A 9,878-nucleotide genomic window follows, 5' to 3' on the forward strand; every position below is an offset into this window, starting at 1 on the left:
CCCCCCGCCCCAAAGCGCCTCAGCCCACGTTCACACCAGTCAGCGCCCTCACCTCAAGCGGCCCCTCCGCTCGAAAGACAGCAGGCGGATCGGACCTGCCAGCCACCTGGGGGTAACCTTAACCCTGGGGCGGTCCCCGAGGGACCCCACCCAAGGAGCCTTGCGCAGCCACGCAGGGATCCTGGCCGTCTTATCCCCAGGGCCGGACTCACCCTGCAGCCCCCTGGCACCCGGGCTGCTAGGGGCACCGCCGGTCATTCAGGCGGGAGAAGGGTCAGGGCCCTCTGAGCCCCCGACCTCCTTCGAAGGCCCCCAGGCCAAAACCTGTGGGCCCGGGGTCCCGCTTGCCAGCTCCCTCCCCTCGGCCCGTCCCATGGGGAGCCACACAGCCAGGGCTTTGGGCCTGAAGGCGTCCCGGGGGCTAACCCAAACCCTAGGTATGTCCCCAAGGGGCCCCTCCCAAGGGGCTTGGCGACCCAATGCTGGGTTCCAGGCCGTCTTAGCCACAGGGCCGGACTCAGCCTGCAGCCCCCTGGCACCCGGGCTGCTAGGGGCACCGCCGGTCATTCAGGCGGGGAAGGGGCAGGGCCCTCCGAGCCCCCGACCTCCTTCGAAGGCCCCCCGCGCCAAAACCTGTGGGCCCGGGGTCCCGCTTGCCAGCTCCCTCCCCTCGGCCCGCCCCACCGCGAGCCACACAGCCAGGGGATTGGGCCTGAAGGCCTCCTGGGGGCTAACCCAAACCCTACGTGGGTCCCCGAGGGGCCCCTCCCAAGGTGCTTGGCGACCCAACGCCAGGGATTGGGAACTACTGAACCCCAGCGGTGGAATCACCCTGCAGCCCCCCGCCACTCCGGCCGCTAGGGGCGCCGCCGGTCATTCAGGCGGGAGAAGGAGCAGGGCCCTCCTAGGCCCTGATGACCTTCGAAGGCCCCCGCGCCAAAACGGTTGGGCCCACGCTCTCACTCTTCAGCACCCTCAGGTCGGCCTACCCCTCTGCTCGCCGCACATCCAGCAGGTCGGGCTTGCCGGCCTCCCGGGTGCAAACACTAACTCTAGGTTGGCTCCTGAGGGGCCCCACCCAAGGGGCCTGGCGCCTCAACGCCAGAGATTGGGGACCCGAGACCCAGCGCCGGACTCACCCTGTAGCCCCCCGCCACCTGGGCCGCTAGGGGGCCCGCCGGTCATTCAGGGCGTGAGAAGGGGCAGGGCCTTCTGTGCCCCAGGCAACCTTCGAAACCCCCCCCCCCCCGCTCTAAAAGTTTGGGCCCAGGCTCCAGCTCGCCAGCGCCCTCCCTCTGTCCGCCCCACCACTCGCTGCACAGCGGGCATTTCAGGCCTGCCGGCATCCTTCTAACTAACCCTAACCCTAGGTCAGTCCCCGAGAGGCCTCTGACAAGGGGCCTGGGGCTGCAACGCTGGGGATTGGGGCCACCCGAGCCCCAGGGCCAGACTAACACTGCTGCCGTCAACCACCTGGGCCACTAGGGGCGCTGTCTCTCATTCAGGGCTGGAGAAGGGGCAGGGCCCTCTGAGCCCCCGCGACCTTTGATGGCCCACCGCCCCAAAGCGCTTGGGCCCACGTTCCCACTCCTCAGTGCCCTCAGATCGGCCTGCCCCTCCGCTCGCTGCACATCCAGCAGATCGGGCTTGCCGGACTCCTGGCGGCGAACCCAAGCTCTAGGTGGGATCCTGAGGGGCCCCATCCATGGGGACTGGCGCCCTAACGCCAGGGATTGGGAACCTCCGAACCCCAGCACTGGACTCACCCTGCAGCCCCCCGCCACCCGGGCTACTAGGGACGCCGCCGGTCATTCAGGGGGAGATAACGGGTAGGGCCCTCCGAGCCCCCAGCGAGCTTCGAAGGCCCCCTGGGCCAAAACACTTGGGCCCACGCTCCCTCTCTCCAGCGCCCTCCCCTCGTCCCGCCCCCCTGCTCGCCACACCGCCGTGGATCCTGCCTGCAGGCCTCCTGGGGGCTAATCCTAACCCTTGTTGGGCCCCCGAGGGGCCCGTCCAAAGGGGCCTGGCACAGCAACGCCATGGATTGGTACCCCCGAGCTCCTGCGCTGGACTCCCCCCTCCGCCACACTGCCACCCAGGCCGTTACTGGCGTCGCCGGTCATTCAGAGCGGGAGAACGTGCAGGGCACTCCGAGCCCCTGACGACTTTCGAAGGCCCCCCGCGCCAAAACGCTTGGGCCCACGCTCCCACCCCTCAGCGCCCTCAGCTTGGCCTGCCCCTCTGCTCGCTGCACATCCAGCAGATTGGGCTTGGGGGACTCCTGGGGGCTAACCCTAACTCTAGCTGGGCTCCTGAGGGGCCCCATCCAAGGGGCCTGGAGCCCCAACGCCGGGGATTGGGGACCCGAGACCCAGCGCCGGACTTTACCCGCAGCTCCCCGCCACCTGGGCACTAGGGGCGCCGCCGGTCATTCAGGCGGGAGAAGGGGCAGGGCCCTCCGAGCCCCCGCCGACCTTGGATGGCCTTCCCGCCCCAAAGAGCTTGGGCCCACGTTCCCACTAGTCAGCGCCCTCACCTCAACCTGCCCCTCCACTCGAAACACAGCAGGCGGATTGGACCTGCCGGCCTCCTTGGCGGCTAACCCTAACCCTAGGTCGGTCCCCGAGGGGCCCCTCCCAAGGGGCCTTGCGCAGCCACGCCGGGGATCCTGGCCGTCTTAGTCCCAGGGCCGGACTCACCCTGAAGCCCCCTGGCACCTGGGCTGTTAGGGGCACCGCCGGTCATTCAGGCGGGAGAAGGGGCAGGGCCCTCCGAGTCCCGCGGACCTTCGATGGCCCCCCAACCCAAAGCGCTTGGGCCCACGTTCCCACTAGTCAGCGCCCTCACCTGAACCCGCCCCTCCGCTCGAAACACAGCAGGCGGATCGGACCTGCCGAACTCCTGGAGGCTAATCCTAACCCTAGGTCAGTCCCCGAAGGGCCCATCCAAGGGGCTTGGCGCCCTAACGCTGGGGATTGGGAAACTCCGAACCCCAGCGCTGGACTCACCCTGCAGCCACCCGCCACCCGGGCCGCTAGGGGCGCCACCAGTCATTCAGGCTCCAGAACGGGTAGGGCCCTCTGAGCCCCTGGCGAGCTTCGAAGGCCGCCTGCGCCAAAACACTTGGGCCCACGCTCCCACTCACCAGCGCCCTCCCCTCTGCCCGCCCAGCCCTCGCCACACCGCCCATGGATCCTGCCTGCCGGCCTCCTCGGGGCTAATCCTAACCCTAGGTCGGCACCCAAGGGGCTCCTCCCAAGGGGCCTGGCACCGCAATGCCAGGGATTGGGGACCCCCGCCCCAGCGCTGGACTCACCCTCCGCCGCACCGCCACCCGGGCCTTTATTGGCGCCGCTGGTCATTCAGGGCGGGAGAATGTGCAGGGCACACCGAGCCCCTGGCGCATTTCGAAGGCCCCCGCGCCAAACTCTTGGGCCCCCCGCTCCCACTCCTCAACGCCCTCAGCTCGGCCTGCCGCTCCGCGAGCTGCACATCCAGCAGATCGGGCTTGCAGGCCTCCTGGGGGCTAACCCGAACTCTAGGTGGGCTTCTTAGGGGCCCCTCGCAAGGGGCCTGGCGCCCCAACGCCTGGGATTGGGGACCCGAGACCCAGCGCTGGACTCACCCTCCGCCCCACCGACATCCGGGCCGTTATTGGTGCCGCCTGTCATCAGGGCGGCAGAACGGGCAGGGCCCTCTGAGCCCCCAGCGACCTTGGAAGGCCCCAGGCGCCAAAATGTTTGGGCCCAGGCTCCTGGTCGCCAGCGCCCTCACTCCGCCCGCCCCTCCACTCGCCGCACAGCCGGCATTTTGGGCCTGCCGGCATCCTGCTTGCTAACCCTAACCCTAGGTCAGTCCCCGAGAGGCCCCTGACAAGGGGCCCGGGGATGCAACGCTGGGGATTGGGGACCCCAGTGCCCCAGGGCCGGACTAACACTGTTGCCCCTCCACCACCTGGGCCACTAGGAGCGCTGCCGCTCATTCCCGGCGGGAGAAGGGGCAGGGCCCTCCAAGCCCCCTTCCACATTCGATGGCCCCCTGACCCAAAGCGCTTGTTCCCACGTTCCCACTAGTCAGCGCCCTCACCTCAACCCGCCCCTCCGCTCGAAACACAGCAGCCGGATCGGACCTGCCGGCCTCCTGGGGGCTAACCCTAACCCTAGGTCGGTTCCCCAGGGGCCCCTCCCAAGGGGCCTTGCCCCGCCATGCCCGGGATCCTGGACGTCCTAGCCCCAGGGCCGGACTCACCCTGCAGCCACCCGCCACCCGGGCCGCTAGGAGCGCCGCCGGTCATTCAGGCAGGAGAATGGGCAGGGTCCTACAAGCCCCTGACGACCTTCGAAGGCCGCCCCAGCGCCAAAACACTTGGGCCCATGCTCCCACGCACCAGCACCCTCCCCTCGGCTTGCCCCCCCCCCTCGCCACACCGCCCATGGATCCTGCCTGCCGGCCTCCTCGGGGCTAATCCTAACCCTATGTCGGCCACCAAGGGGCTCCTCCCAAGAGGCCCGGCACCGCAATGCCAGGGATTGGGGACCCCCGCCCCAGCGCTGGACTCACCCTCCGCCCCACCGGCACCCGGGCCTTTATTGGCGCCGCTGGTCATTCAGGGCGGGAGAATGTGCAGGGCACACCGAGCCCCTGGCGCATTTCGAAGGCCCCGCACCAAACTCTTGGGCCCCCCGCTCCCACTCCTCAACGCCCTCAGCTCGGCCTGCCCCTCCGCTCGCTGCACATCCAGCAGATCGGGCTTGCAGGCCTCCTGGGGGCTAACCCTAACTCTAGGTGGGCTCCTTAGGGGCCCCTCGCAAGGGGCCTGGCGCCCCAACGCTTGGGATTGGGGACCCGAGCCCCAGCGCTGGACTCACCCTCCGCCCCACCGCCACCCGGGCCGTTATTGGCGCCGCCTGTCATCAGGGCGGCAGAACGGGCAGGGCCCTCTGAGCCCCCAGCGACCTTGGAAGGCCCCAGGCGCCAAAATGTTTGGGCCCAGGCTCCTGCTCGCCAGCGCCCTCACTCCGCCCGCCCCTCCACTCGCCGCACAGCCGGCATTTTGGGCCTGCCGGCATCCTGCTTGCTAACCCTAACCCTAGGTCCGTCCCCGAGAGGCCCCTGACAAGGGGCCCGGGGATGCAACGCTGGGGATTGGGGACCCCAGTGCCCCAGGGCCGGACTAACACTGTTGCCCCTCCACCACCTGGGCCACTAGGGGCGCTGCCGCTCATTCCCGGCGGGAGAAGGGGCATGGCCCTCCAAGCCCCCTTCCACATTCGATGGCCCCCTGCCCCAAAGCGCTTGGGCCCACATTCCCACTAGTCAGCGCCCTCACCTCAACCCGCCACTCCGCTCGAAACACAGCAGCCGGATCGGACCTGCCGGCCTCCTGGGTGCTAACCCTAACCCTAGGTCGGTTCCCCAGGGGCCCCTCCCAAGGGGCCTTGTGCCGCCATGCCCGGGATCCTGGACGTCCTAGCCCCAGGGCCGGACTCACCCTGCAGCCACCCGCCACTCAGGCCGCTAGGAGCGCCACCGGTCATTCAGGCTGGAGAAGGGGCACGGTCCTACAAGCCCTCTGACGACCTTCGAAGGCCGCCCCAGCGCCAAAACCTGTGGGCCCTCGGTCCCGCTCGCCAGCTCCCTCCCCTGGCCTGCCGCAATGCGCGCTACACAGCCAGGGGATTGGGCCTGATGGCCTCCTGGGGGCTAAGCCTAACCCAAGGTGGGTCCCCCAGGGGCCCATCCGAAGGTGCTTGGCGCCCCAACGCCAGGGATTGGGGACCAGAGACCCAGCGCCGGATTCACCCTGCAGCCCCCCACCCCTGGGCCACTAGGGGGCCCGCCGGTTATTCAGGGGGGGAGAACGGGCAGGGCCCTCTGAGCCCCCAGCCACCTTCGAAGGCCCCCGCGCCAAAATGTTTGGGCCCAGGCTTCTGCTCGCCAGCGCCCTCACTCCGCCCGCCCCTCCACTCACAGCACAGCTGGCATTTTGGGCCTGCCGGCATCCTGCTTGCTAACCCTAACCCTAGGTCAGTCCCCGAGAGGCCCATCACAAGGGGCCTGGGGCTGCAACGCTGGGGATTGGGGACCCCTGAGACCCAGGGCCAAACTAACACTGCTGCCCCTCCACCACCTGGGCCACTAGGGGCGCTGCCGCTCATTCAGGGCAGGAGAACATACAGGGCCCTCCCAGCCCCCCACCCCCCGGACCCTCGATGCACCCGCTCCCCAAAGCGCTTGGGCCCACGCTCTCACTAGTCAGCGCCCTCACCTCAACCCGCCCCTCCGCTCGAAACACAGCAGGCGGAACGGACCTGCCCTACTCCTGGAGGCTAATCCTAACCCTAGGTCGGTCCCCGAAGGGCCCATCCAAGGGGCTTGGCGCCCCAACGCTGGGGATTGGGAACCTTCGAACCCCAGCGCTGGACTCACACTGCAGACCCCCGCCACCCGGGCCGCTAGGGGCGCCGCCAGTCATTCAGGCTCGAGAACGGGTAGGGCCCTCTGAGCCCCTGGCGAGCTTCGAAGGCCGCCTGCGCCAAAAAACTTGGGCCCACGCTCCCACTCACCAGCGCCCTCCCCTCGTCTCGCCCCCCCCCTCGCCACACCGCTCATGGATCCTGCCTGCCGGCCTCCTCGGGGCTAATCCTAACCCTAGGTCGGCCCCCAAGGGGCTCCTCCCAAGGGGCCTGGCACCGCAATGCCAGGGATTGGGGACCCCCGCCCCAGCGCTGGACTCACCCTCCGCCCCACCGCCACCCGGGCCTTTATTGGCGCCGCTGGTCATTCAGGGCGGGAGAATGTGCAGGGCACACCGAGCCCCTGGCGCATTTCGAAGGCCCCCGCGCCAAACTCTTGGGCCCCCGCTCCCACTCCTCAACGCCCTCAGCTCGGCCTGCCCCTCCGCTCGCTGCACATCCAGCAGATCGGGCTTGCAGGCCTCCTGGGGGCTAACCCTAACTCTAGGTGGGCTCCTTAGGGGCCCCTCGCAAGGGGCCTGGCGCCCCAACGCTTGGCATTGGGGACCCGAGCCCCAGCGCTGGACTCACCCTCCGCCCCACCGCCACCCGGGCCGTTATTGGCGCCGCCTGTCATCAGGGCGGCAGAACGGGCAGGGCCCTCTGAGCCCCCAGAGACCTTGGAAGGCCCCAGGCGCCAAAATGTTTGGGCCCAGGCTCCTGCTCGCCAGCGCCCTCACTCCGCCCGCCCCTCCACTCGCCGCACAGCCGGCATTTTGGGCCTGCCGGCATCCTGCTTGCTAACCCTAACCCTAGGTCCGTCCCCGAGAGGCCCCTGACAAGGGGCCCGGGGATGCAACGCTGGGGATTGGGGACCCCAGTGCCCCAGGGCCGGACTAACACTGTTGCCCCTCCACCACCTGGGCCACTAGGGGCGCTGCCGCTCATTCCGGCGGGAGAAGGGGCAGGGCCCTCCAAGCCCCCTTCCACATTCGATGGCCCCCTGCCCCAAAGCGCTTGGGCCCACGTTCCCACTAGTCAGCGCCCTCACCTCAACCCACCCCTCCGCTCGAAACACAGCAGCCGGATCGGACCTGCCGGCCTCCTGGGGGCTAACCCTAACCCTAGGTCGGTTCCCGAGGGACCCCTCCCAAGGGTCCTTGCGCCGCCAAGCCCAGGATCCTGGACGTCCTAGCCCCAGGGCCGGACTCACCCTGCAGCCACCCGCCACCCAGGCCGCTAGGAGCGCCGCCGGTCATTCAGGCGGGAGAAGGGGCAGGGTCCTACAAGCCCCTGACGACCTTCGAAGGCCGCCCCAGCGCCAAAACCTGTGGGCCCACGGTCCCGCTCGCCAGCTCCCTCCCCTGGCCCGCCGCAATGTGCGCTACACAGCCAGGGGATTGGGCCTGATGGCCTCCTGGGGGCTAAGCCTAACCCAAGGTGGGTCCCCCAGGGGCCCATCCGAAGGTGCTTGGTGCCCCAACGCCAGGGATTGGGGACCCGAGACCCAGCGCCGGATTCACCCTGCAGCCCCCCACCCCTGGGCCGCTAGGGGGGCCGCCGGTTATTCAGGGGGGGAGAACGGGCAGGGCCCTCTGAGCCCCCAGCCACCTTCGAAGGCCCCCGCGCCAAAATGGTTGGGCCAAGGCTTCTGTTCGCCAGCGCCCTCACTCCGCCCGCCCCTCCACTCACAGCACAGCGGGCATTTCTGGCCTGCCGGCATCCTGCTTGCTACCCCTAACCCTAGGTCAGTCCCTGAGAGGCCCATAACAAGGGGCCTGGGGCTGCAACGCTGGGGATTGGGGACCCTTGAGACCCAGGGCCAAACTAACACTGCTGCCCCTCCACCACCCGGGCCACTAGGGGCGCTGCCGCTCATTCAGGGCAGGAGAACATACAGGGCCCTCCCACCCCCCCCCTGGACCCTCGATGCACCCGCTCCCCAAAGCGCTTGGGCCCACGCTCCCACTAGTCAGCGCCCTCACCTCAACCCGCCCCTCCGCTCGAAACACAGCAGGCGGATCGGACCTGCCCTACTCCTGGAGGCTAATCCTAACCCTAGGTCGGTCCCCGAAGGGCCCATCCAAGGGGCTTAGCGCCCCAACGCTGGGGATGGGGAAACTCTGAACCCCAGCGCTGGACTCACCCTGCAGCCCCCCACCACCCAGGCCGCTAGGTGCGCCGCCACTCATTCAGGCTCGAGAACGGGTAGGGCCCTCGGAGCCCCTGTTGAGTTTCAAGGCCGCCTGAGCCAAAACACCTGGGCTCACGCTCCCACTCACCAGCGCCATCCCCTCGGCCCGCCCCTACCCTCGCCACACCGCCCATGGATCCTGCCTGCCGGCCTCCTCGGGGCTAATCCTAACCCTAGGTCGGCCCCCAAGGGGCTCCTCCCAAGAGGCCTGGCACAGCAATGCCAGGGATTGGGGACCTGCGCCCCAGCGCTGGACTCACCCTCCGCCCCACCGCCACCCGGGCTTTTATTGGCGCCGCTGGTCATTCAGGGCGGGAGAATGTGCAGGGCAAACCGATCCCCTGGCGCATTTCGAAGGCCCCCGCGCCAAACTCTTGGGCCCCCGCTCCCACTCCTCAACGCCCTCAGCTCGGCCTGCCCCTCCGCTTGCTGCACATCCAGCAGATCGGGCTTGCAGGCCTCCTGGGGGCTAACCCTAACTCTAGGTGGGCTCCTTAGGAGCCCCTAGCAAGTGGCCTGGCGCCCCAACGCTTGGGATTGGGGACCCGAGCCCCAGCGCTGGACTCACCCTCCGCCCCACCGCCACCCGGGCCCTTATTGGCGCCGCCTGTCATCAGGGCGGCAGAACGGGCGGGGCCCTCTGAGCCCCCAGCGACCTTGGAAGGCCCCAGGCGCCAAAATGTTTGGGCCCAGGCTCCTGCTCGCCAGCGCCCTCACTCCGCCCGCCCCTCCCCTCGCCGCACAGCCGGCATTTTGGGCCTGCCAGCATCCTGCTTGCTAACCCTAACCCTAGGTCCGTCCCCGAGAGGCCCCTGACAAGGGGCCCGGGGATGCAACGCTGGGGATTGGGGACCCCAGTGCCCTAGGACCGGACTAACACTGTTGCCCCTCCGCCACCTGGGCCACTAGGGGCGCTGCCGCTCATTCCCGGCGGGAGAAGGGGCAGGACCCTCCAAGCCCCCTTCCACATTCGATGGCCCCCTGCCCCAAAGCGCTTGGGCCCACGTTCCGACTAGTCAGCGCCCTCACCTCAACCCGCCCCTCCGCTCGAAACACAGCAGCCGGATCGGACCTGCCGGCCTCCTGGGGGCTAATCCTAAACCTAGGTCGGTTCCCGAGGGGCCCCTCCCAAGGGGCCTTGCGCCGCCATGCCCGGGATCCTGGACGTCCTAGCCCCAGGGCCGGACTCACCCTGCAGCCACCCGCCACCCGGGCCGCTAGGAGCGCCG

The sequence above is a fragment of the Ursus americanus genome, unplaced genomic scaffold (assembly GCF_024610735.1).
Source record: "Ursus americanus isolate L20-20 unplaced genomic scaffold, mUrsAme1.1.p SCAF_45, whole genome shotgun sequence".
NCBI lineage: Eukaryota > Metazoa > Chordata > Mammalia > Carnivora > Ursidae > Ursus > Ursus americanus.